This window comes from Pseudophryne corroboree, chromosome 2 (assembly GCF_028390025.1).
Source record: "Pseudophryne corroboree isolate aPseCor3 chromosome 2, aPseCor3.hap2, whole genome shotgun sequence".
NCBI classification, from domain to species: Eukaryota; Metazoa; Chordata; class Amphibia; order Anura; family Myobatrachidae; genus Pseudophryne; species Pseudophryne corroboree.
The window spans coordinates 1,027,090,968-1,027,117,815 of NC_086445.1; the positions used below are offsets into that span (position 1 = coordinate 1,027,090,968).

A 26,848-nucleotide genomic window follows, 5' to 3' on the forward strand; every position below is an offset into this window, starting at 1 on the left:
CTTTTTCAGGTGGCATCAGGGGTCATGTGAGGTGGTGGCGTTTGTTGGTGTGCCCTTGTAGACAGTGAGCAGTATCCATATACAGTGGAAGAAGCACCAGTTGGGAATTTGGGCAGCATTAAAGGTGTCCTCAATGCCGAGAAATACAGGCAGGTACTTGTTCATCATGCAATACCATCGGGGAGGCATCCGATTGTCTCCACATTTATTCTGCAGAAGTACAACGACCCCAAACATACAGCCAATGTCATTAAGAACTATATTCAACATAAAGAAGAACAAGGAGTCCTGGAAGTGATGATATGGCCTGATAGGTATACACTATTGATGGCAATCTGGGTTGACAGGCATTCGTTCTCCAGTTTAAGAACCGGGAATGAGGTGTCCCGCCTCTTTCAAAGGCTGAGCTGTCATTTCACACTAATCATGCCCATAAAGGTCGGGCTTTAATCGCGTAAAGCAGCTAAACCCGACCAAAGTGCTGGGCGCGTTCGCGAAAAGTGCCGTTTGGTAAGCCAAACAGGTCGCTTTTCGCGCATTTTCAGCTTGCCACCGCCGGGGACTGCAAGTTAAAATGCAGGCGCCAGCAGCCATCACACCCGAACAGAGCAACAATTGAACTGCTCCATTGGGCGCCATCTAGTGGCTGCTGGCACGTGCCACAACTGAATCTCATCCTTTGACTGATAAGAGGCAGTCTAATCGCCATGAGAGGCTACCTGCCCTAGCCTGGCCGGAATCTAGACTGAAACAAAGAACATTACACAGGCGAGAGGTCTGGTTACCTTACTTTGAACCCCTCCAGTGTATATGTATATAAGCGCTCTGTCTGTCCCGTGTCAGAGAGATTTTAAATTCTGAATTATATTAAAAAATAAGAATTTACTCACCGGTAATTCTATTTCTCGTAGTCCCTAGTGGATGCTGGGAACTCCGTAAGGACCATGGGGAATAGACGGGCTCCGCAGGAGACTGGGCACTCTAAAAGAAAGATTAGGTACTATCTGGTGTGCACTGGCTCCTCCCTCTATACCCCTCCTCCAGACCTCAGTTAGGGAAACTGTGCCCGGAAGAGCTAACACAGTAAGGAAAGGATTTGGAATCCCGGGTAAGACTCATACCAGCCACACCAATCACACCGTACAACTCGTGATACTATACCCAGTTAACAGTATGAATAACAACTGAGCCTCACGAACAGATGGCTCATAACAATAACCCTTTAGTTAGGCAATAACTATATACACATGTATTGCAGACAATCCGCACTTGGGATGGGCGCCCAGCATCCACTACGGACTACGAGAAATAGAATTACCGGTGAGTAAATTCTTATTTTCTCTGACGTCCTAGTGGATGCTGGGAACTCCGTAAGGACCATGGGGATTATACCAAAGCTCCCAAACGGGCGGGAGAGTGCGGATGACTCTGCAGCACCGAATGAGCAAACTCAAGGTCCTCCTCAGCCAGGGTATCAAACTTGTAGAATTTTGCAAACGTGTTTGATCCCGACCAAGTAGCAGCTCGGCAAAGTTGTAAAGCCGAGACCCCTCGGGCAGCCGTCCAAGAAGAGCCCCCTTCCTCGTGGAATGGGCTTTGACTGATTTAGGATGCGGCAGTCCAGCCGCAGAATGTGCAAGTTGAATCGTGGAGCAGATCCAGCGAGCAATAGTCTGCTTAGAAGCAGGAGCACCTAGCTTGTTGGGTGCATGCAGGATAAACAGCGAGTCAGTCTTTCTGACTCTAGCCATCCTGGAAACATAGATTTTCAGGGCCCGGACTACGTCGAGCAACTTGGAGGCCTCCAAGTCCAGAGTAGCCGCAGGCACCACAATAGGTTGGCTCAAATGAAACGCTGATACCACCTTAGGGAGGAATTGGGGACGAGTCCTCAATTCTGCTCTGTCCATATGGAAAATCAGATAGGGGCTTTTACAGGACAAAGCCGCCAACTCTGACACCCGCCTAGCCGAAGCCAAGGCCAAAAGCATGACCACTTTCCACGTGAGATATTTTAATTCCACGGTCTGAAGTGGCTCAAACCAATGTGACTTTAGGAAATCCAACACAACGTTGAGATCCCAAGGTGCCACCGGGGGCACAAAAGGGGGCTGAATGTGCAGCACTCCCTTAACAAACGTCTGAACTTCAGGCAGTGAAGCCAGTTCTTTTTGAAAGAAAATAGACAGGGCCGAAATCTGGACTTTAATGGAACCCAATTTTAGGCCCATAGTCACTCCTGACTGTAGGAAGTGCAGAAAACGACCCAGCTGAAATTCTTCTGTGGGGGCCTTCATAGCCTCACACCAAGCAACATATTTTCGCCATATGCGGTGATAATGCTTTGCTGTCACATCTTTCCTAGCTTTTATCAGCGTAGGAATGACTTCAACCGGAATGCCCTTTTACATCAGGATCCGGCGTTCAACCGCCATGCCATCAAACGCAGCCGCGGTAAGTCTTTGAACAGGCAGGGCCCCTGCTGTAGCAGGTCCTGTCTGAGATGCAGAGGCCAAAGGTCCTCTGAGATCATTTCTTGCAGTTCCGGGTACCAAGTCCTTTTTGGCCAATCCAGAACGATGAGTATAGTTCTCACTCCTCTCTTTCTTATTATCCTCAGCACCTTTGGTATGAGAGGAAGAGGAGGGAACACATAAACCGACTGGTACACCCACGGTGTCACTAGAGCGTCCACAGCTATCGCCTGAGGGTCCCTTGACCTGGCGCAATATCTTTTTAGCTTTTTGTTTAGGCGGGACGCCATCATGTCCACCTGTGGCCTTTCCCAACGGTTTACAATCAGTTGAAAGACTTCTGGATGAAGTCCCCACTCTCCCGGGTGGAGGTCGTGCCTGCTGAGGAAGTCTGCTTCCCAGTTGTCCACTCCAGGAATGAACACTGCTGACAGAGCTATCACGTGATTTTCCGCCCATCGGAGAATCCTTGTGGCTTCTGCCATTGCCATCCTGCTTCTTGTGCCGCCCTGTCGATTTACATGGGCGACCGCCGTGATGTTGTCTGACTGAATCAGCACCGGCTGGTTGTGAAGCAGGGGTCTTGTGTAGGGAAGCCTCCTTACTCGACCATTGTCCCTGGAAGTTTCTTCCCTGAGTGACTGCCCCCCAACCTCGGAGGCTTGCATCCGTGGTCACCAGGACCCAGTCCTGTATGCCGAATCTGCGGCCCTCGAGAAGATGAGCACTCTGCAGCCACCACAGCAGAGACACCCTGGCCCTCGGGGACAGGGTGATCAGCCGATGCATCTGAAGATGCGATCCGGACCACTTGTCTAACAGATCCCACTGAAAGATCCTTGCATGGAACCTGCCGAATGGAATTGCCTCGTAAGAAGCTACCATCTTTCCCAGGACTCGCGTGCAGTGATGCACCGACACCTGTTTTGGTTTCAGGAGGTCTCTGACCAGAGATGACAACTCCTTGGCCTTCTCCTCCGGGAGAAACACCTTCTTCTGTTCCGTGTCCAGAACCATACCCAGGAACAGCAGACGCGTCGTAGGAACCAGCTGCGACTTTGGAATATTCAGAATCCAGCCGTGCTGTTGAAGCACTTCCTGAGATAGTGCTACTCCGACCAACAACTGCTCCCTGGACCTCGCCTTTATAAGGAGATCGTCCAAGTATGGGATAATCATAACTCCCTTCTTTCGAAGGAGTATCATCATTTCGGCCATTACCTTGGTAAATACCCTCGGTGCCGTGGACAGACCAAACGGCAACGTCTGGAATTGGTAATGGCAGTCTTGTACCACAAAACTGAGATACACCTGGTGAGGAGGGTAACTGGGGACATGCAGGTACGCATCCTTGATGTCCAGTGATACCATGTAATCCCCTTCTTCCAGGCTTGCAATAACCGCCCTGAGCGATTCCATTTTGAACTTGAACCTTCTTATATAAGTGTTCAAGGATTTTAAATTTAGAATGGGTCTCACCGAACCGTCTGGTTTCGGTACCACAAACATTGTGGAATAGTAACCCCGTCCCTGTTGAAGGAGGGGAACTTTTATTATCACCTGCTGGAGGAACAGCTTGTGAATTGCCGCCAGCACTACCTCCCTGTCCGGGGGAGTATCTGGCAAGGCTGATTTGAGGTAACGGCGAGGGGGAGACGTCTCGAATTCCAGCTTGTATCCCTGAGATACCACTTGTAGAACCCAGGGATCCACCCGTGAGCGAACCCACCGGTCGCTGAAGTTCCGGAGACGGCCCCCACCGCACCTGGCTCCACCAGTGGAGCCCCAGCGTCATGCGGTGGATTCAGTGGAAGCAGGGGAGGATTTCTGTTCTTGGGAACTGGCTGTATGGTGCAGCTTTTTCCCTCTACCCCTGCCTCTGGGCAGAAAGGACGCGCCTTTAACCCGCTTGCCTTTCTGGGGCCGAAAGGACTGTACCTGATAATACGGTGCTTTCTTTGGCTGTGAGGGAACCTGGGGTAAAAATGTCGACTTCCCAGCTGTCGCTGTGGAAACGAGGTCCGAGAGACCATCCCCAAACAATTCCTCACCCTTGTAAGGCAAAACCTCCATGTGTCTTTAGAATCCGCATCACCTGTCCACTGCCGAGTCCATAATACTCTCCTGGCAGAAACGGACATAGCATTTATTCTAGATGCCAGCCGGCAAATATTCCTCTGTGCATCTCTCATGTATAAGACTACGTCTTTAATATGCTCTATGGTTAGCAATATAGTGTCCCTGTCAAGGGAATCAATATTATCAGACAGGGAATCAGACCACGCTGCTGCAGCACTGCACATCCATGCTGAAGCAATAGCAGGTCTTAGTATAATACCTGAGTGTGTATATACAGACTTCAGGATAGCCTCCTGCTTTCTATCCGCAGGCTCCTTTAAGGCGGCCGTATCCTGAGACGGTAGTGCCACCTTTTTTGACAAGCGTGTGAGCGCTTTATCTACCCTCGGGGATGTCTCCCAGCGTACCCTGTCCTCTGGCGGGAAAGGGTACGCCATTAGTAACTTTTTAGAAATCACTAATTTTTTTATCAGGGGATGCCCACGCTTCTTCACGCACTTCATTTAACTCATCTGAAGGGGGAAAAACCACTGGTTGCTTTTTCTCCCCAAACATAATACCCTTTTTAGTGGTACCTGGGTTAATGTCAGAAATGTGCAACACATTTTTCATTGCCGTAATCATGCAATGGATAGCCTTAGTGGAATGTACATTTGTCTAGTCGTCGTCGACACTGGAGTCAGACTCCGTGTCGACATCTGTGTCTGCCATCTGAGGTAGCGGGCGTTTTTGAGCCCCCGATGGCCTTTGAGACGCCTGGGCAGGCACAGGCTGAGAAGCCGGCTGTCCCACAGCTTTTATGTCATCAAACCTTTTATGTAAGGAGTTGACACTGTCGGTTAATACCTTCCACATATCCATCCACACTGGTGTCGACCCCGCAGGGGGTGACATCACATTTATCGGCATCTGCACCGCCTCCACATAAGCCTCCTCATCAAACATGTCGACACAGCCGTACCGACACACCGCACACACACAGGGAATGCTCTGACTGAGGACAGGACCCCACAAAGTCCTTTGGGGAGACAGAGAGAGAGTATGCCAGCACACACCACAGCGCTATATAATTAGGGATTTACACTATTACAGAAAGTGATTTTTCCCTATAGCTGCTTAACATGTATAGTTTGCGCCTAAATTTAGTACCCCCCCCTCTCTTTTTAACCCTTTGAGCCTGGAAACTGCAGGGGAGAGCCTGGGGAGCTGTCTTCCAGCGGAACTGTGAAGAGAAAATGGCGCCAGTGTGCTGAGGGAGATAGCCCCGCCCCCTTATCGGCGTGCTTATCCCGATCTTTTATTAATATTATGGCAGGGGATTTTTACACATATATAGTTTATTAGACTATATTATGTGTTTTTTTGCCATGTTAAGGTACTCTAATTGCAGCCCAGGGCGCCCCCCCCCCCCCCAGCGCACTGCACCCATCAGTGACAGGAGGATGTGGTGTGCATGGGGAGCAATGGCGCACAGCTGCAGTGCTGTGCGCTACCTTAATGAAGACCGGAGTCTTCAGCCGCCGATTTTCTCCTCGGAATCTTCCGTCTTCTGGCTCTGCAAGGGGGACGGCGGCGCGACTCCGGGACCGGACGACCGAGGCTGGGCCTGTGTTCGATCCCTCTGGAGCTAATGGTGTCCAGTAGCCTAGAAGCCCAAGCTAGCTGCAAGCAGGTAGGTTCGTTTCTCTCCCCTAAGTCCCTCGTAGCAGTGAGTCTGTTGCCAGCAGATCTCACTGAAAATAAAAAACCTAATAAATACTTTCTTTACTAGGAACTCAGGAGAGCAACCAGCTCGAGCCGGGCACAGATTCTAACTGAGGTCTGGAGGAGGGGCATAGAGGGAGGAGCCAGTGCACACCAGATAGTACCTAATCTTTCTTTTAGAGTGCCCAGTCTCCTGCGGAGCCCGTCTATTCCCCATGGTCCTTACGGAGTTCCCAGCATCCACTAGGACATCAGAGAAAAAGAAAATGGTGTATTGACCAGTCTGGAATTCTTACGCCCCAACACGCTGCACCCCCAGGCGGCCACAGCAATTATACTGTGACAATGATATCCCCCATAGACTGTAAGCTCAGTCAACCTTTTATTACCCAGTTTCTGCTTATTACTGACTATAGAGTGCTACAGCGTATGCTGGCGCTACATAGGTACATGCAAATAAATATACACACATGGTTTAACATACAAGTCACGGCTGCATGCGATATCACTGCTGCACAGGACACAAAGTAACACACACAAGGAACACACAAATGTAAAAGTTCTGCAAGTTGTAAGCAGGCAGTACAGGACATATCCAAGGGTCCTGGGTGATGCTATGGGGGGTAATGTGGCCCAGGGGCAACCAGTGCAGCACAGCATGCAGGAGAGGGCTGCCACACTGTATATGCTGCAAGGAGGGGGTGCTGTATACACAGTATAGGGTACAGGACAGTATATAGGTCAGATATAAGCATGCATAAATGAGATAGACTCAGTGTATGAGACATGGAGGGGTCACTGGGGTGATAGGGGACCCCCAGGAAGCGGGTACCTGCGTGTGATGCTCCCGGGTCCTACTCACACTCACTGGAGCACTCAGTGGCAGTGCAGGGAACATAAACAGCAGGACTCTGAGTCACCTGTTACTCTGCGCGCTCCCGCCGCCAGCGACGTGCGCGCACCCGAACCCCTCCGCCGAGGCTGAAATGTGACGCGTAGGTGAAGGAGGCGCGCCCGGTACTGGGCCACGCCCCCCGTGACGTCACCGGGAACGTTCCCTATAGTGTGAAGTAGTGAAGTGAGGTCACATGGCATGCAGCTGTGGCCTGTGGGACATTAGTTATTGTCACTGGGGTTATATGAGACACATATCCCATAGCTGGCCACTTTTTCCCAGTCCAGCTCCAGGCACTTAGATGCAATCTCACTATTATTATTATTATTATTATTATTACTACTATTTCTAGGCTTTGCCTATGATGATTATTATTATTATTATTATTATTATTATTATTAAGAATCAGTTTTTGATGTGACCAAAAAAAAGCAAACAACGGCACTGTACAGGTTGAACGAAGCTGGACCCTTCAATTTGACCCCCTTCCACTAGGTACACAATGCTGTTTCTCTCCGGTTGGTGGATGATAGGTCAACAGTCAACAGGTTGGCACCATATGGTCGACATGTTAAAGGTAGACAGTACAATAGGTCGACATGAGAATGGTCGACGCACATACGGTCAACACAAGTTATTTAGGTGGGTTTTTGTCATGTTTTTATAATTTTTGCTGAATTTACTCTCCATGCCACAAACTATTACCTTTAGAAACTTTGTGGAGAGCGAAGTGGAGCTAGCCACGGCACCCAAAGCATGGAAAGCAAAGCCAGACCACGAGGGGGGCGCGTTTCTACTGATTTGGGTCACATATGGTTAAACATACAAAATAACAATAATTTTTAAAAAACCTGTGTCAACCTTTTTTGTGTTGACCATTTACTCGCACGGACTTTGAATCGACCCATCATTGACGATTGCAGGCTCCTGTGTTGAACTGATGGTGAGAAGGGTGTTTGTAACACAGGGGAAGGCAATCACAAAGAACGCGGGGAGTCTAGGAGCGAGGAATTTTGTACTGGGTGGAAGGAGTCATATTTCTGGAGGGTCTGTAAAATCATGATGGGGATTGTAGTGCAGCAAGATCTACCTAGGCAGGGCAATGCAGGACGCACTTAGATTTGTGACAGGGTGTGCTTTGAACGTTTTACTACATTGCTATACTCACTCTGCTGACGTACGACACTGAGGCACAAGAGAGGAGAGACTTGGCGCAGTTGAACTCGCACATTATGCATTATATTGCATTAGACTCATATCGCTCTCCCGAATCACTAAGGCCAGAACATCTCCATACTCCTTTATTTCACTATCTTGCTCTTACAAATGGAATCTCTTTTTTTCCTCTGATCTCCCAAATGAGACACTCCATTATGGGGTAATTCAGACCCGATCGTAGCAGCAAATTTGTTAGCAGTTGGGCAAAACCATGTGCCTAATTCAGACCTGATCGCCAGGCTTCGTTTTCGTACAGCCTGCGATCAGGTCTGAACTGCGCATGCACCGCAATACGCAGGTGCGTCAGTCCGCAGCGACGGGATGGTGCGAGAAAAGCGATCGCATGGGCACTCGCAAGGTGACTGACAGAAAGTGGCCGTTTGTGGGTGGCAACTGACCGTTGTAGAGGAGTGTCCGGAAAAACGCAGGAGGGACCAGGAGTTTGAAGGGAGGGTTTCTGACGTCAGCTCCGGCCCCGATCATCGCACTGGAAGAGAAAGTCCTGGTCTGTGTAGAGACTGCATAAACTTCTGTTTGTGCAGCTCTCCTGCACATGCAATCGCACCCCTGCACAGCGATTTCCCCCTCCCCCTGTGGGCGGCGACTAGCTGATCGCTGGGATGCAAAAATCACACCCTAGCGATCAGGTCTGAATTAGGCCCCATGTACACTGCAGGTGGGGCAGATATAACATTTGCAGAGAGAGTTAGATTTGGGTGGGGTATATTGTTTCTGTGCAGGGTAAATACTGACTTCTTTATTTCTCTAACGTCCTAAGTGGATGCTGGGGACTCCGTAAGGACCATGGGGATTAGCGGCTCCGCAGGAGACTGGGCACAACTAAAGAAAGCTTTAGGACTACCTGGTGTGCACTGGCTCCTCCCACTAAGACCCTCCTCCAGACCTCAGTTAGATTCTTGTGCCCGGCTGAGCTGGATGCACACTAGGGGCTCTCCTGAGCACCTAGAAAGAAAGTATATTTAGGTTTTTTATTTTCAGTGAGATCTGCTGGCAACAGACTCACTGCAGCGAGGGACTAAGGGGAGAAGAAGCGAACCTACCTAACAGGTGGTAGTTTGGGCTTCTTAGGCTACTGGACACCATTAGCTCCAGAGGGATCGACCGCAGGACCCGACCTTGGTGTTCGTTCCCGGAGCTGCGCCGCCGTCCCCCTTACAGAGCCAGAAGCACGAAGAGGTCCGGAAAATCGGCGGCAGAAGACTTCGGTCTTCACCAAGGTAGCGCACAGCACTGCAGCTGTGCGCCATTGCTCCTCATGTACACCTCACACTTCGGTCACTCATGGGTGCAGGGCACTGGGGGGGGGGGCGCCCTGAGGGCAATAAATAACACCTTGGCTGGCAAATATACATCATATATAGTCCTAGAGGCTATATAGATGTAAAATTACCCCTGCCAGTATTACAGAAAAAGCGGGAGAAAGTCCGCCGAAAAGGGGGCGGGGCTTCTCCCTCAGCACACTGGCGCCATTTTCTCTTCACAGTGCAACTGGAAGACAGCTCCCCAGGCTCTCCCCTGTAGTTTTCAGGCTCAAAGGGTTAAAAAGAGAGGGGGGGGCACTAAATGTAGGCGCAATATTTGTATACAAGCAGCTATTTGGGGAAAAATCACTCAGTTATAGTGTTAATCCCTGCATTATATAGCGCTCTGGTGTGTACTGGCATACTCTCTCTCGGTCTCCCCAAAGGACTTTGTGGGGTCCTGTCCTCAGTCAGAGCATTCCCTGTGTGTGTGCGGTGTGTCGGTACGGCTGTATCGACATGTTGGATGAGGAAGGTTACGTGGAGGCGGAGCAGAGGCCGATAAATGGGATGTCGCCCCCTGTGGGGCCGACACCAGAGTGGATGGATAGGTGGAAGGTATTAACCGACAGTGTCAACTCCTTACATAAAAGGCTGGATGACGGAACAGCTGTGGGACAACCGGCTTCTCAGCCCGCGCCTGCCCAGGCGTCTCAGAGGCCATCAGGAGCTCAAACAACGCCCGTTACCTCAGATGGCAGACACAGATGTCGACACGGAGTCTGACTCCAGTATCGACGAGGTTGAGACATATACACAATCCACTAGGAACATCCGTTACATGATCTCGGCAATAAAAAATGTGTTACGCATTTTCTGACATGAACCCAAGTACCACATAAAAGGGGTTTTATTGTTGGGGAGAAAAAGCAGCCAGTGTTTTGTTCCCCCATCAGATGAATGAATGAAGAGTGTAAAGAAGCGTGGTTTCCCCCGATAAGAAACTGGTAATTTCTAAAAAGTTACTGATGGCGTACCCTTTCCCGCCAGAGGATAGGTCACGTTGGGAGATATCCCTTAGGGTGGATAAGGCGCTCACACGTTTGTCAAAAGGTGGCACTGCCGTCTTAGGATACGGCCACCTTGAAGGAACCTGCTGATAAAAGGCAGGAGGCGATCCTGAAGTCTGTATTTACACACTCAGGTTATATACTGAAACCTGCAATTGCCTCAGCATAATTAGTGCTGCTGCAGCGTGGTCTGACACCCTGTCAGATAATATTAATACGCTAAGACAGGGATAATATTTTGCTAACATTGAGCATATTTAAGACGTTGTCTTATATATAAAGGATGCACAGAGGGATATTTGCCGGCTGGCATCCAGAATTAATGCAATGTCCATTCTGCCAGGAGGGTAGTAGAAACCCGGCAGTGGACAGGTGATGCTGCATTTAAAAGGCACATGGAGATTCTGCCTTATAAGGGTGAGGAATTGTTTGGGGATGGTCTCTGGGACCTCGTATCCACAGCAACAGCTGGGAAGAAAAATTTTTACCTCAGGTTTCCTCACAAAAGCCTAAAGAAAGCACCGTATTTTCAGGTACAGTCCTTTCGGCTTCAGAAAAGCAAGCGGGTCAAAGGTGCTTCCTTTCTGCACAGAGACAAGGGAAGAAGGAAAAAGCTGCACCAGTCAGCCAGTTCCCAGGATCAAATATCTTCCCTCGCTTCCTCTGAGTCCACCGCATGACGCTGGGGCTCCACAGGTGGAGACAGGTGCGGTGGGGGCGCGTCTCGGGAACTGCAGGGATCAGTGGGCTTGCCCACAGGTGGATCCCTAGGTTCTGCAAGTAGTATCACAGGAATACAGGCTGGAGTTCGAGACGACTCCCCCTCGCCGTTGCCTCACATCAGCCTTGCCTGCTGCCCTCGGAGAAAGGTAGTATTGGCGGCAATTCACAAGCTGTACTATCAGCAGGTGAAATCAAGGTACCCCTCCTTCAACAAGGCCGGGGTTACTATTCCAAAATGTTGTGGTACCGAAACCAGACGGTTCGGTGAGACCCATTCTAAAATTGAAATCCTTGAACACTTATATACGAAGGTTCAAGTTCAAAATGGAATCGCTCAGGGCGATTATTGCAAGCCTGGAAAATTTCAGATTATCACTGGACATCAAGGATACTTACCTGCATGTCCCTATTTACCCTTGTCACCAGGTGTACCTCAAAATTGTGGTACAGGATTGTCATTACCAATTCCAGACGTTGCCGTTGGTCTGTCCCCGGCACCGAGGGTATTTACCAAGGTAATGGCCGAAGTACTTATCCCGTACTTGGACGATCTCCTTATAAAGGCGAGGTCCAGGGAGCAGTTGTTCGTCGGAGTAGCACTATCTCGGGAAGGGCTACAACAGCACGGCTGGATTCTGAATATTCCAAAGTCACAGCTGGTTCCTATGACGCGTCTACTGTTCCTGGGTATGGTTCTGGACACAGAACAGGATAAAAAGGGTTTTCTCCCGGAGGAGAAGGCCAAGGAGTTGGCGTCTCTAGACGGAGACCTCCTAATACAAATACAGGTATCGGTGCATCTATGCACGCGAGCCTTGGGAAAGATGGTAGCTTCTTACGAAGAATTTCCATTCGCCAAGTCCCATGCAAGGATCTTCCAGTGGGATCTGTTGGACAAGTGGTCCGGGTCGCATCCTCAGATGCATCGGCGGATAACCCTGTCTCCAAGGGCCAGGGTGTCGCTGTGGTGGTGACTGCAGAGTGCTCATCTTCTAGGGCGCCGCAGATTCGGCATACAGGACTGGGTCCTGGTGACCACGGATGCCAGCCTTCAAGGCTGGGGGGCAGTCACACAGGGAAGAAACTTCCAAGGCCTATGGAAAAGTCAGGAGACTTCCCTACACATAAATGTTCTGGAACTATGGGCTATTTACAATGCCCTAAGTCAGGCTAGTCCCCTGCTTCAACACCGGCCGGTGCTGATCCAGTCAGACAACATCACGGCGGTCGCTCATGTAAACCGACAGGGCGGCACAAGAAGCAGGATGGCGATGGCAGAAGCCACAAGGATTCTCAGATGGGCGGAAAATCATGTGTTAGCACTGTCAGCAGTGCTCATTCCCGGAGTGGACAACTGAGAAGCAGACGTTCTCAGCAGACACGACCTCCACCCGAGAGAGTGGGGACTTCATCCAGAAGTCTTCCAAATGATTGTACACCGTGGGGAAAGGCCACAGGTGGACAGGATGGCATCCCGCCTCAACAAAAAGCTACAAAGATATTGCACCAGGTCAAGGGACCCTCAGGCGATAGCTGTGGACGCTCTGGTAACACCGTGGGTGTACCAGTCGGTGTATGTGGTCCCTTCTCTGCCTCTCATACCCAGGGTAATGAGAATAATAAGAAGGAGAGGATTAAGAACTATACTCATTGTTCCGGGTGGCCAAGAAGAGCTTGGTACCCAGAACTCCAAGAAATGATCTCAGAGGAGTGGACCCATGGCCTCTGCCGCTCAGACAGGACCTGCTGCAGCAGGGGGCCTGTCTGTTCCAAGACGTACCGCGGCTGCGTTTGACGGCATGGCGGTTGAACGCCGGATCCTGAAGGAAAAGGGCATTCCGGAGGAAGTTATCCCTACGCTATTTAAAGCTAGGAAAGAAGTGAACGCAAACCATTATCACCGCATATGGCGGAAATATGTTGCATGCTGTGAAGCCAGTAAGGCCCCAAAGGAGGAATTTCAGCTAGGTCGCTTTCTGCACTTCCTACAAGTCAGAGGTGACTATGGGCCTAAAATTGGGTTCCATTAAGGTCCAGATTTCGGCTCTATCGATTTTCTTCCAAAATAGAACTGGCTTCACTGCCTGAAGTTCTGACTTTTGTTAAGGGAGTGCTGCATAGTCAGCCCCCGTTTGTGCCTCCAGCGGCACCGTGGGATCTCAACGTAGTGTTGGATTTCCTGAAGTCGCATTGAGTTGAGCCACTTAAATCCGTGGAGCTACAATACCTCACGTGGAAAGTGGTCATGCTGTGGGCCTTGGCGTCGGCCAGGCGTGTATCAGAATTGGCGGCTTTGTCAAAAGCCCTTATCTGTATTTTATATGGATAAGGCGGAATTGAGGACTCGTTCCCAATTCCTTCCTAAGGTGGTAGCAGTTTTTCATGTGAACCAACCTATTGTGGTGCCTGCGGCTACTTGGGACTTGGAGGATTCCAAGTTTCTGGACGTAGTCAGGGCCCTGGAAAGTATATGTTTCCAGGACGGCTGGAGTCGGGAAAACTGACTCGCTATTTATCCTGTATGCACCCAACAAGCTGGGTGCTCCTGCTTCTAAGCAGACTATTGCTCGCTGGATCTGTAGCACGATTCAACTTGCACATTCTGCGGCTGGACTGCCGCACCCTAAATCTGTGAAAGCCCATTCCACGAGGAAAGTGGGCTCTTCTTGGGTGGCTGCCCGAGGGGTCTCGGCTTTACAAATTTGCCGAGCTGTTATTTGGTCGGGTTAAAACACTCTTGCAAGAGTCTACAAGTTTGATACCCTGGCTGAGGAGGACCTAGAGTTTGCTCATTCGGTGCTGCAGAGTCACCCGCACTCTCCCGCCCGTTTGGGAGCTTTGGTATAATCCCCATGGTCCTTACGGAGTCCCCGGCATCCACTTAGGACGTTAGAGAAAATAAGATTTTACTCACCGGTAAATCTATTTCTCGTAGTCCGTAGTGGATGCTGGGCGCCCATCCCAAGTGCGGATTGTCTGCAATACTTGTATATAGTTATTGCCTAACTAAAGGGTTATTGTTGAGCCATCTGTTGAGAGGCTCAGTTGTTATCATACTGTTAACTGGGTATAGTATCACGAGTTATACGGTGTGATTGATGTGGCTGGTATGAGTCTTACCCGGGATTCAAAATCCTTCCTTATTGTGTCAGCTCTTCCGGGCACAGTATCCTAACTGAGGTCTGGAGGAGGGTCTTAGTGGGAGGAGCCAGTGCACACCAGGTAGTCCTAAAGCTTTCTTTAGTTGTGCCCAGTCTCCTGCGGAGCCGCTAATCCCCATGGTCCTTACGGAGTCCCCAGCATCCACTACGGACTACGAGAAATAGATTTACCGGTGAGTAAAATCTTTTCTCTGACGTCCTAGTGGATGCTGGGAACTCCGTAAGGACCATGGGGATAGCGGCTCCGCAGGAGACTGGGCACAACTAAAAGAAAGCTTTTAGACTACCTGGTGTGCACTGGCTCCTCCCACTATGACCCTCCTCCAAGCCTCAGTTAGATTTCTGTGCCCGGCCGAGCTGGATGCACACTAGGGGCTCTCCTGAGCTCCTAGAAAGAAAGTTTTTTTTAGGTTTTTTATTTTACAGTGAGACCTGCTGGCAACAGGCTCACTGCATCGAGGGACTAAGTGTAAAGATGTGCCCTGTGGGCACATCCGTGTTGCTGTCCCTAGCTGGGGGCAGCGCTGGGGCAGCTTGTCTGTCCCCAGCGCTGAGTGTGCGGCGGCGGGTGTCTGGTGCAGGGATCGGATGTTTCCCTGCACCAGGCTGTCGGCGGCGGGAAGCGGCGCGGCGGCGCTTTAAACTTGGCGCCGCTCGGCCCGCCAATCAGAAGCGCCGCCCGCGGCTTTTTGAATCCGGCGCCTCCAGCGAGCCAATCGCGGCTCGCGGGGCGCCGGCCAATCACAGAGGGGCGCGGCGAGCCAATCGGTGCTCGCCGTGTCATAGGCCCCGCCCCCGGCGTCTGACGCCAGACGCCGGGCGGGAGCCTGAAGACAGGACGGCGCGGAGGAGCGCGAAGAGAAGAAGACGCGACGGGCGGAAGGAGAGGGGTGCGGAAGAGCGCGAGGAGGAGGTCAGCGGTCGGGCTCCGGGAAGAAGATGTACAGCGGCGGCTGGACGCGGAGCAGCGGAGGCGACGCCGCTGGCCAGGACGGGTCAGCGGCAGAAGAGGACGCTGGAGTTCCCTGGAGCAGGTGAGGCCTCGGTGAGGCAACCTTCACCCCCTCCCCTCTTCCTCCATCGACCACCAGGGACGGGCATTAGGCCCGAGGGCACAATTCAGGCACTAGGCCTGTGGCGCAGCTAGGAGTTTGGGGGCCAATATTTGATTAGGTGGTTTGGGCATTAGGCCCAAGCCACCCTACCCCTGTGGCACCAGTTAGGCGGGCACTAGGCCCGGGGGCAAATCAGGCAATAGGCCTGTGGGCATTAGAGGGCGTTAGGCCCTAGTGTATTTTTGGCAATTAGGGAATATTAAGGTGACTCTGGGCACAAGGCCCAGGTCACCCAACGGGCAATAAGTTAGGCGGGCGCTAGGCCCATGGGTGAAGTCAGGCCTCTGGCCTGGGCGCAGTCAGGGGGCGCTAGGCCCAGCGAGTAAGTACCCCCCCCCCCCCCCCCCCAAGGTGAATAAAGGCACTGGGCACTAGGCTCGGGCCACCCTGAGGTATTTAGGCAGTCAGGCCTGAGGCCCACATAAGGGAAGGCACAGGAGGTGGGTAGGCCGTGCGGTGCCCACCCCCTTCCAACGGCAGGTAGGGATTAAAAAGGGACAGCACCGTTTTATGTTGTATTTCCGATGTGTGTGTTGTTACCGTGCAGGGCAAAATGTTGTTATAGAGTTTGTGCATAGTTGTGTTGCACCACTTACACTTAGGCCAGTTTGAGGGCTTTGTTATGCAGTTAGTGTAGCGGACGCACACTAGATTAGAGTTAGGCCCTGCACGGCTGTTTCTCTCCTTGCCTCCTTACAGGGACCTGTAAGTGGAGAAGATCGGAGTACAAGACGTAGGATGGTGAGTAACATCTGTCTGTGTGTTCCTTCTGTGTATCCCTATCTATCTCCCTTCCTTCAGGGCAACGGTGAGCCTTGCACGCCGGTGCAAGGTAGAATTTCCACCTGGCGCGAGAGTGCCAATAGGTGAAATTCGGGCTCTGAGGCGGACGCCTGGGATGACCCTCACCTAGCCCGAAAGCACTATTTTTCTTTAGGTCGGAGGGCGTTTCGGTCCATAGTCCGGAGGACAGTACTCAGAAATCTCCTTCCTCCTAGGTCGTCGTGTCCGGGTCCGACGGAAGAGTTGCCAGGTCCGTTGAAGGTTCCGGTACCTGAAGGTGAGAGAGAGCGGCGCCTGGTGAGTACCGAGTCTACACCTGCACGGCAGCAGGCACCACACGCACCGCAGCCGCACCTCTCACAAAGGGGAGAAGAAGCGAACCTACCTGCTTGCAGCTAGCTTGGGCTTCTTAGGCTACTGGACACCATTAGCTCCAGAGGGATCGACCGCATGGAACTGGCCTTGGTGTTCGTTCCCGGAGCCGCGCCGCCGTCCCCCTTACAGAGCCAGAAGCAAGAAGAGGTCCGGAAAATCGGCGGCAGAAGACATCAGTCTTCACCAAGGTAGCGCACAGCACTGCAGCTGTGCGCCATTGCTCCTCATACACACTTCACACTCCGGTCACTGATGGGTGCAGGGCGCTGGGGGGGGGGCGCCCTGAGCAGCAATAAAAACACCTTGGCTGGCAAATATATCACAATATATAGCCCCAGAGGCTATATATGTGATAAATACCCCTGCCAGAATCCATAAAAAAGCGGGAGAAAAGTCCGCGAAAAAGGGGCGGAGCTATCTCCCTCAACACACTGGCGCCATTTTCTCTTCACAGTGCAGCTGGAAGACAGCTCCCCAGGCTCTCCTCTGTAGTTTGCAGGCTCAAAGGGTTAAAAAGAGAGGGGGGGCACTAAATTTAGGCGCAATATTGTATATACAAGCAGCTATTGGGAAAAATTCACTAAATATAGTGTTAATCCCTAAATTATATAGCGCTCTGGTGTGTGCTGGCATACTCTCTCTCTGTCTCCCCAAAGGGCTGTGTGGGGTCCTGTCCTCAGTCAGAGCATTCCCTGTGTGTGTGCGGTGTGTCGGTACGGCTGTGTCGACACGTTTGATGAGGAGGCTTATGTGGTGGCAGAGCAGATGCCGATAAATGTGATGTCGCCCCCTGTGGGGCCGACACCAGAGTGGATGGATAGGTGGAAGGTATAAACCGATAGTGTCAACTCCTTACATAAAAGGCTGGATGACGTAACAGCTGTGGGACAGCCGGCTTCTCAGCCGCGCCTGCCCAGGCGTCTCAAAGGCCATCAGGGGCTCAAAAACGCCCGCTCCCTCAGATGGCAGACACAGATGTCGACACGGAGTCTGACTCCAGTGTCGACGAGGTTGAGACATATGCACAATCCACTAGGAACATCCGTTACATGATCCCGGCAATAAAAAATGTGTTACACATTTCTGACATTAACCCAAGTACCACTAAAAAAGGGTTTTATGTGTGGGGAGAAAAAGCAGGCAGTGTTTTGTTCCCCCATCAAATGAGTGAATGAAGTGTGAAAAAGCGTGGGTTCCCCCGATAAGAAACTGGTAATTTCTAAAAAGTTACTGATGGCGTACCCTTTCCCGCCAGAGGATAAGTTACGCTGGGAGATATCCCCTAGGGTGGATAAGGCGCTCACACGTTTGTCAAAAAAGGTGGCACTGCCGTTTTAGGATACGGCCACTTTGAAGGTACCTGCTGATAAAAAGCAGGAGGCTATCTATCCTGAAGTCTGTATTTACACACTCAGGTACTAAACTGAGACCTGCAGATAGTGCTGCTGCAGCGTGGTCGGTGACCCTGTCAAACAGGGATACTATTTTGCGAACATAAGAGTATATTAAAGAAGTCGTCTTATATATGAGGGATGCACAGAGGGATATTTTGCCGGCTGGCATCCAGAATTAATGCAATGTCCATTCTGTCAGGAGGGTATTAGAGACCCGACACTGGACAGGTGATGCTGACTTTAAAAGGCACATAGAGCCTTATAAGGGTGAGGAATTGTTTGCGGATGGTCTCTGGGATCTCGTATCCACAGCAACAGCTGGGAATAAAAATTTTTACCTCAGGTTTCCTCACAGCCTAAGAAAGCACTGTATTATCAGGTACAGTCCTTTCGGCTTCAGAAAAGCAAGCGGGTCAAAGGCGCTTCCTTTCTGCACAGAGACGAGGGAAGAGGGAAAAAGCTGCACCAGTCAGCCAGTTCCCAGAATCAAAATTCTACCCCCGCTTCCTCTGAGTCCACCGCATGACGCGGGGGCTCCACAGGCGTAGCCAGTTACGGTGGGGGGCCGCCTCAAAAATTTCAGCGATCAGTGGGCTCGCTCACAGGTGGATACCTGGATCCTTCAAGTAGTATCTCAGGGGTACAAGCTGGAATTCGAGGCGTCTCCCCCCCGCCGTTTCCTCAAATCTGCCTTGCCGACAACTCCCTCAGGCAGGGAGGCTGTGCTAGAGGCAATTCACAAGCTGTATTCCCAGCAGGTGATAGTCAAGGTGCCCCTACTTCAACAAGGACGGGGTTACTATTCCACACTGTTTGTGGTACCGAAACCGGACGGTTCGGTGAGACCCATGTTAAATTTGAAATCCTTGAACACATACATAAAAAAATTCAAGTTCAAGATGGAATCGCTCAGGGCGGTTATTGCAAGCCTGGAGGAGGGGGATTACATGGTATCCCTGGACATCAAGGATGCTTACCTACATGTCCCCATTTACCATCCTCACCAGGAGTACCTCAGATTTGTGGTACAGGATTGCCATTACCAATTCCAAACACTGCCGTTTGGACTGTCCACGGCACCGAGGGTCTTTACCAAGGTAATGGCAGAAATGATGATACTCCTTCGAAAAAAGGGAGTTTTAATTATCCCGTACTTGGACGATCTCCTTATAAAGGCGAGGTCCAAGGAGCAGTTGTTGGTCGGAGTAGCACTATCTCGGGAAGTGCTACAACAGCACGGATGGATTCTATACATTCCAAAGTCACAGCTGGTTCCTACCACACCACACGCCTACTGTTCCTGGAGATGGTTCTGGACACAGAACAGAAAAAAAGTATTTCTCCCGCAGGAGAAAGCCAAGGAGCTGTCATCTCTAGTCAGAGACCTCCTGAAACCAAAACAGGTATCGGTGCATCACTGCACACGAGTCCTGGGAAAAACGATAGCTTCTTACGAAGCAGAATTCCATTCGGCAGGTTCCATGCAAGAACCTTTCAGTGGGACCTCTTGGACAAGTGGTCGGGATCGCATCTTCAGATGCATCGGCTGATAACCCTGTCTCCAAGGACCAGGGTATCTCTACTGTGGTGGCTGCAGAGTGCTCATCTTCAAGAGGGCCGCAGATTCGGCATACAGGATTGGATCCTGGTAACCACGGATGCCAGCCTTCGAGGCTGGGGGGCAGTCACACAGGGAAGAAATTTACAAGGACTTTGGTCAAGTCAGGAGTCGTCCTTACACATAAATATTCAGGAACTGAGGGCCATTTACAATGCCCTAAGTCTGGCAAGGCCTCTGCTTCAAAACCAGCCGGTACTGATCCAATCGGACAACATCACAGCAGTCGCCCATGTAAACCGACAGGGCGGCACAAGAAGCAGGATGGCGATGGCAGAAGCCACAAGGATTCTCCGATGGGCGGAAAATCATGTCTTAGCACTGTCAGCAGTGTTCATTCCGGGAGTGGTCAACTGGGAAGCAGACTTCCTCAGCAGACACGACCTACACCCGGGAGAGTGGGGACTTCATCCAGAAGTCTTCCAACTGTTGGTAAACTGTTGGGAAAGGCCACAGGTGGACATGATGGCGTCCCGCCTAAACAAAAAACTAGATATTGCGCCAGGTCAAGGGACCCTCAGGCGATAGCTGTGGACGCTCTAGTGACACCGTGGGTGTACCAGTCGGTTTATGTATTCCCTCCTCTGCCTCTCATACCAAAGGTACTGAGAATAATAAGAAGACGAGGAGTAAGAACGATACTCGTGGCTCCGGATGGGCCAAGAAGAGCTTGGTACCCAGAACTTCAAGAAATAATATCAGAGGACCCATGGCCTCTACCGCTCAGACAGGATCTGCTACAGCAGGGGCCCTGTCTGTTCCAAGACTTACCGCGGCTGCATTTGACGGCATGGCGGTTGAATTCCGGATCCTAAAGGAAAAGGGCATTCCGGAGGAAGTAATTCCTACGCTGATAAAAGCCAGGAAAGAAGTAACCGCAAACCATTATCACCGTATTTGGCGAAAATATGTTGCGTGGTGTGAGGCCAGGAAGGCCCCAACAGAGGAATTTCAGCTGGGTCGTTTTCTGCACTTCCTACAGTCAGGAGTGACTATGGGCCTAAACTTGGGTTCCATTAAGGTCCAGATTTCGGCTCTGTCGATTTTCTTCCAGAAAGAACTGGCTTCACTGCCTGGAGTTCAGACATTTGTAAAGGGAGTGCTACATATTCAGCCCCCTTTTGTGCCTCCTGTGGCACCTTGGGATCTCAACGTGGTGTTGAGTTTCCTAAAATCACATTGGTTTGAGCCACTTAAAACTGTGGATTTTAAATATCTCACGTGGAAAGTGGTCAGGTTATTGGCCTTGGCTTCGGCCAGGCGTGTGTCAGAATTGGCGGCTTTGTCATGTAAAAGCCCTTATCTGATTTTCCATATAGATAGGGCAGAATTGAGGACTCGTCCCCAGTTTCTCCCTAAGGTGGTATCAGCTTTTCACTTGAACCAACCTATTGTAGTGCCTGCGGCTACTAGGGACTTGGAAGATTCCAAGTTACTGGACGTAGTCAGGGCCTTAAAAATTTATATTTCCAGGACGGCTGGAGTCAGGAAAATTGACTCGCTTTTTATCCTCTAGGCACCCAACAAAATAGGTGCTCCTTCTTCTAAGCAGACTATTGCTCGCTGAATTTGTGGCACAATTCAGCTGGAGCATTCTGCGGCTGGATTGCCGCATCCTAAATCAGTAAAGACCCATTCCACGAGGAAAGTGGGCTCATCTTGGGCGGCTGCCCGAGGGGTCTCGGCTTTACAACTTTGCCGAGCTGCAATTTGGTCAGGGGCAAACACGTTTGCTAAATTCTACAAATTTGATACCCTGGCTGAGGAGGACCTTGAGTTCTCTCATTCGGTGCTGCAGAGTCATCCGCACTCTCCCGCCCGTTTGGGAGCTTTGGTATAATCCCCATGGTCCTTACGGAGTTCCCAGCATCCACTAGGACGTCAGAGAAAATAAGATTTTACTCACCGGTAAATCTATTTCTCGTAGTCCGTAGTGGATGCTGGGCGCCCATCCCAAGTGTGGATTGTCTGCAATACTTGTATGTAGTTATTGCCTAACTAAGGGTTATTGTTGAGCCATCTGTTGAGAGGCTCAGTTATATTTCATACTGTTAACTGGGTATAGTATCACAAGTTATACGGTGTGATTGGTGTGGCTGGTATGAGTCTTACCCGGGATTCAAAATCCTTCCTTATTGTGTCAGCTCTTCCGGGCACAGTATCCTAACTGAGGCTTGGAGGAGGGTCATAGTGGGAGGAGCCAGTGCACACCAGGTAGTCTAAAAGCTTTCTTTTAGTTGTGCCCAGTCTCCTGCGGAGCCGCTATCCCCATGGTCCTTACGGAGTTCCCAGCATCCACTACGGACTACGAGAAATAGATTTACCGGTGAGTAAAATCTTATTATTTTTTACACTGCAATTTAGATTTCAGTGTGAACACACCCCACCCAAATCTAACTTTCTGCATATGTTACATCTGCCCCCTGCAGTGCACATTAGTGGTCATTCCGAGTTGATCGCTAGCTGCATTTGTTCAAAGCGCAGCGATCAGGCTAAAAAATGGCAGTTCTGCGCATGTGTATGTGGCGCAATGCGCACGCGCGACGTATGGGCACAACGAACGATTCAGTTTTGCACATGGTCTAGCGATGCATTTCAGTCGCACTGGTTGCCGCACAGCGATTGAGATGAAGTGGGCGTTTCTGGGTGGCAACTGACCGTTTTCAGGGAGTGTTCGGAAAAACGCTGGCATGCCAGGGAAAACGCAGGCGTGGCTGGGCGGATGTGTGATGTCAAATCCGGAACTGAATAGTCTGAAGTGATCGCAAGCGCTGAGTAGGTTTTGAGCTACTCAGAAACTACACAAAAATGTTTTGCAGGTGCTCTGTGATAAAAACGTTCGCACTTCTGCTAACCTAAAATACACTCCCAGTGGGCGGTGGCATAGCGTTTGCACGGCTGCTAAAAACTGCTAGCGAGCGATCAATTCGGAATGACCCCCATGGTTTTGCCCAACTGCTAACAAATTTGCTGCTACGACCAGATCTGAATTACCCCCACATAAGGAAAAGGAGGTTGCAGCAAATACAAAGACCCAAGATCTCAGTAACCATTGCACTGACAGACGGGGAGTTATTAAATGGCCGAATAACATGCATTGGTGGAACCAATGGCTACTAAGCAACCTATGGAAGAATGGAACTTTTGAAAGAGCAAATACATGAGGTTTTAATTTATCCCCTATACTGGCAGTGTTGCTTACCTCTCAGCTGCTGGCACAGGAGAGACTCTTTCTCTGTCATGCTATGCAGCGTTTGTTCCTCCTGTTCTAACACAGAATCGTGACCTGCACAAGCCACTTGCATACAACAGTCCCCATCCAGTGATAGTTGCTAACGCATTACCTGCGTGCCTGCAGGCTGTCACTGCTTTAGCCATTGCTGCTGAGTAAACAGCAGGCATTGTTTTGGGGAATTCCACTCACATTACAGGTTTCACACATATTGTTTGCCCGATAGTTCAAAGGTAAACACAAGATTTTCTCCCAGCAAGGTTACTGCCCGATGGTGAAGATGTAGAACCACATCGCTCACATGATGGCGTTACAATTCAGTGGTTCCCAAACTGTGTGCCTAGGCACCCTGGGGTGCCTCAGGGCACTTGCAGGGGTGCCTTGGATTGGTGATCCAGGACCAATTTAAATTATTTATGATCAATGTAATAGGCAAAATCAGTGCTGGTGGCTGCCAGTCATAAAATATGTGGACTTACAGAACCAATTCCTGTCCCTCACCACAAATTGAACCTAAGGATGACATATAAACATAATTTCTCTTATGTCCTAGAGGATACTGGGGTCCACATTAGTACCATGGGGTATAGACGGGTCCACCAGGAGCCATTAGCACTTTAAGAGTTTGAGAGTGTGGGCTGGCTCCTCCCTCTATGCCCCTCCCACCAGACTCAGATTAGAAAATGTGCCTGCAGGAGCCGGTCACAGCTAAGGGAGCTCTACAGAGCTTTTCTAGTAAAAGTTATTTTTAGAGTTTTTTTATTTTACAGGAGGCTATTGGCAACAGCCTGCCTGCAGCGAGGTACTAAGGGGGGGAGTAATGTCTGCCCTGCGGGGTCTGAGCCACTGTCTCCGCTGACTGGACACTGAGCTCCAGAGGGGTCTGATCGTTCTCCGCACAGGGGACCGCTCGCCCCAGCAGCATGCCGCCAACCCTTTACAGAGCTGAAGAAGTAGTGAGTGAGTCACCGACCCCCCTAGCAAGCGGGGCGCCGGTGTGAAGATGGCGGCAACGGGGAGGGAGAGCAGTATTAACTGCGTTCCTGTGAAGGTTCAGAGGCACATGGTGCGGCGCTGTGAGGGGCGCCCTGAGCCAGCACTTGCCCCCACACTGGTCCACAAGTCTGTCGGGGGCCGCGGATCTCAGCCAGCAAGTTTTACCTCAGGCCAGTATAATCTATAAAGAGCGGGAAGACAGCACCATTAAGGGGGCGGAGTTTCTCCTCAGAGCGTACCCAGCAGCTTTCCAGCGCCATTTTCCTGCCTGCACAGTGCTGGATGGAAGAACAGGTCCCTCCACAGCAACTCCAACTGTCAGTACACGGTACCAGGGGGTTGTAGAAGGGAGGGAAAGATGTAAACCTACTGTGTCTCCTATAAAGGGACACAGTCTGCGCTGACAAGGGGTCTCCCTTTGCTGAAAGCGCTGTGTGTGGGTTGGCTCCGATCTCTGTGTCTCTCTTGCCGTTCTTGGGGGGCAAACTCTGTCTGCCCCCACCTGTGTGTGTGTGGAGTGTTTGGTGGTCTCCTTTAGCTATGTACAGGGACACTGTGTCATATGCTGCAGAGGATTTATCCTCCCAGGATGATCCCATTCCATGTAATCAGGATAGCACTGGTTTAGCACAAATACCAGCAAGGGAACCAGAGTGGTTTTCCTCTATCAAGTCTTGGATTTCTCAGATTTCTGACAGAGTTGCAAGTAATGAATCTGCAACCCAGGTATTACAGAGCTCTATGGCAGTATGACCTGGTTCTGGTACCTCAGGACGCTCCGTTATATACCCCCACAAACGTGCGCTGGTGCATGTCACACAAGATGACACGGATACCGATTCTGACACTGCAGATGGTGATGGGGATGTGTTGCGGGGGTCCACATCTCTTGCAAAGGGGGTGCAATTGTTGATAGAGGCTATTAGGGATGTGTTAAATGTTAAGGAGGCAGGTTTAGGAGGCTTTTTTCACTGAAAATAAAAAAGCCTCGCTAACCTTCCCTGTGTCAAAGGAATTGAATGCTATATTTGAAAAAGCATGGGAAAACCCTGAGAAAAAAATTCCAGATCCCTAAAAGGGTCCAGGTGGCATTTCCTTTCCCTGAGGATAGGAAAAAATGGGAAAAGCCGCCGATTGTTGACGTCTCTGTGTCCAGACTCTCAAAGAAGGTGGTTTTACCTGTTCCAGGATCTACCGCCTTAAAGGAGCCGGCTGATAGGAAAATTGATAACATGCTTAAATCAATGTACACTGCTTCAGGGGCCAAATTACGTCCCACTATTGCTACTGCATGGATTGCAAAGGCAATATTAAAGTGGTCGGCTACCTTACTTGAGGATTTGGATACAATGGATAGGGATGACGTTGCATTGTATTTACGCAACATACATGATTCTGCAGGTTTTATGGTAGAATCCATGAAAGGCCTGGGTTCCATGGCTGCGGGAATATCTTCCATGTCTGTTTCAGCTCGTCGGGGACTGTGGCTGCGCAAGTGGTCGGCCGACGCGGAATCCAGAAGAACTGTGGAGTCCCTACCCTATACAGGTCAGGCTCTCTTTGGGAAAGCTCTAGATGCGTGGATATCCACCGCTACAGCGGGTAAGTCTCCGTTTCTTCCCTCAACAGCACCTGCTCCGAAGAAATCTTTCTCTTCATCTGCAACGCAGTCCTTTCGGCCTAACAAGACTAGAAAGGCCAGAACTGTCAGCACCTTCTTCAGGGGAGGTCGTGTTAAGTCCAAGAAACCTACCGCTGCAGGTTCCCAGGAACAAAAGCCTGCTTCGGGTATGCCAAAGTCCTCCGCATGATGGTGGACTGCACGCCCCGGCGGTGGGGCCAGTGAGAGCGAGACTCAGACATTGTCTGGGTGTCGTCCGGCCTGGATCCCAGGGTGGTAGATGTTGTTTCTCAGGAATACAGGCTGGAATTTCAAAGTCTACCTCCTCATCGCTTTTTCAAGTCAGGCTTGCCAACTCTATTGGAGGACAGCACTGTACTACAAGACACTGTCCAAAAGCTGGTAGAGGCACAGGCCATTGTGCCAGTACCACCTCACATGCTGAACAATGGTTACTATTCGAACCTTTTCGTGGTACCAAATCCGGATGGTTCGGTCAGGCCCATTCTGAACCTAAAATCATTGAACCCCTTTCTAAAGGAGTTCAAGTTGAAGATGGAGTCTCTCAGGGTGGTGATATCAGGTTTGGAAGAAGGGGAATTCCTGGTATCCCTGGATATCAAGGATGCATACCTCCACATTCTGATCTGGCTGCCGCCTCAGGTTGATCTCCGCTTCGCTTTGCTGGACTGTCATTTCCAGTTCCAGGCACTGCCATTCGGCCTCTCCACAACACCGAGGGTGTTTACCAAGGTGATGGCGGAAATTATGATTCTCCTCCGCAAGCAGGGTGTGAACATCATTCCATATCTGGACGACCTGCTGATAAAGGCATCGTCCAAGGTGAGGCTGCGGCAGTCCATTGTCCTCACAACGCGACTGCTCCAGAGTCACGGTTGGATTCTGAACCTTCCAAAGTCACATTTGGAACCAACCCAGAGGTTGTCATTTCTGGGAATGATCCTGGATATGGAAGTGCAGAGGGTGTTTCTTACGCAGGAAAAGGCGTTGGTGATAAAAGCCATGGTCTGGGATGTCCTGAAGCCACCTCGGGTGTCGGTTCATCAATGCATTTGCCTATTAGGAAAAATGGTGGCCTCTTACGAGGCTCTCCGGTACGGGAGGTTC

At 50.7% G+C, this 26,848-nt stretch overlaps 1 protein-coding gene across 3 annotated transcripts in view; it reads right to left on the reverse strand.

Annotated features, from left to right (window-relative positions):
- The window catches only part of LOC135050329 (beta-1,4-galactosyltransferase 3-like), a 100,112-nt gene extending 76,946 nt beyond the window's left edge, over positions 1-23,166 (reverse strand). The window contains exon 1 of one of the 3 annotated variants that reach the window (XM_063956763.1): positions 23,074-23,166. The gene's annotated coding sequence lies outside the window, so the exon portion shown is untranslated. Of the gene's footprint in view, positions 1-7,089; positions 7,246-23,073 lie in introns of those variants that run through there. The other 2 variants (XM_063956764.1, XM_063956762.1) reach the window with 2 other exon arrangements.
- Positions 23,167-26,848: the final 3,682 nt, after the last annotated feature.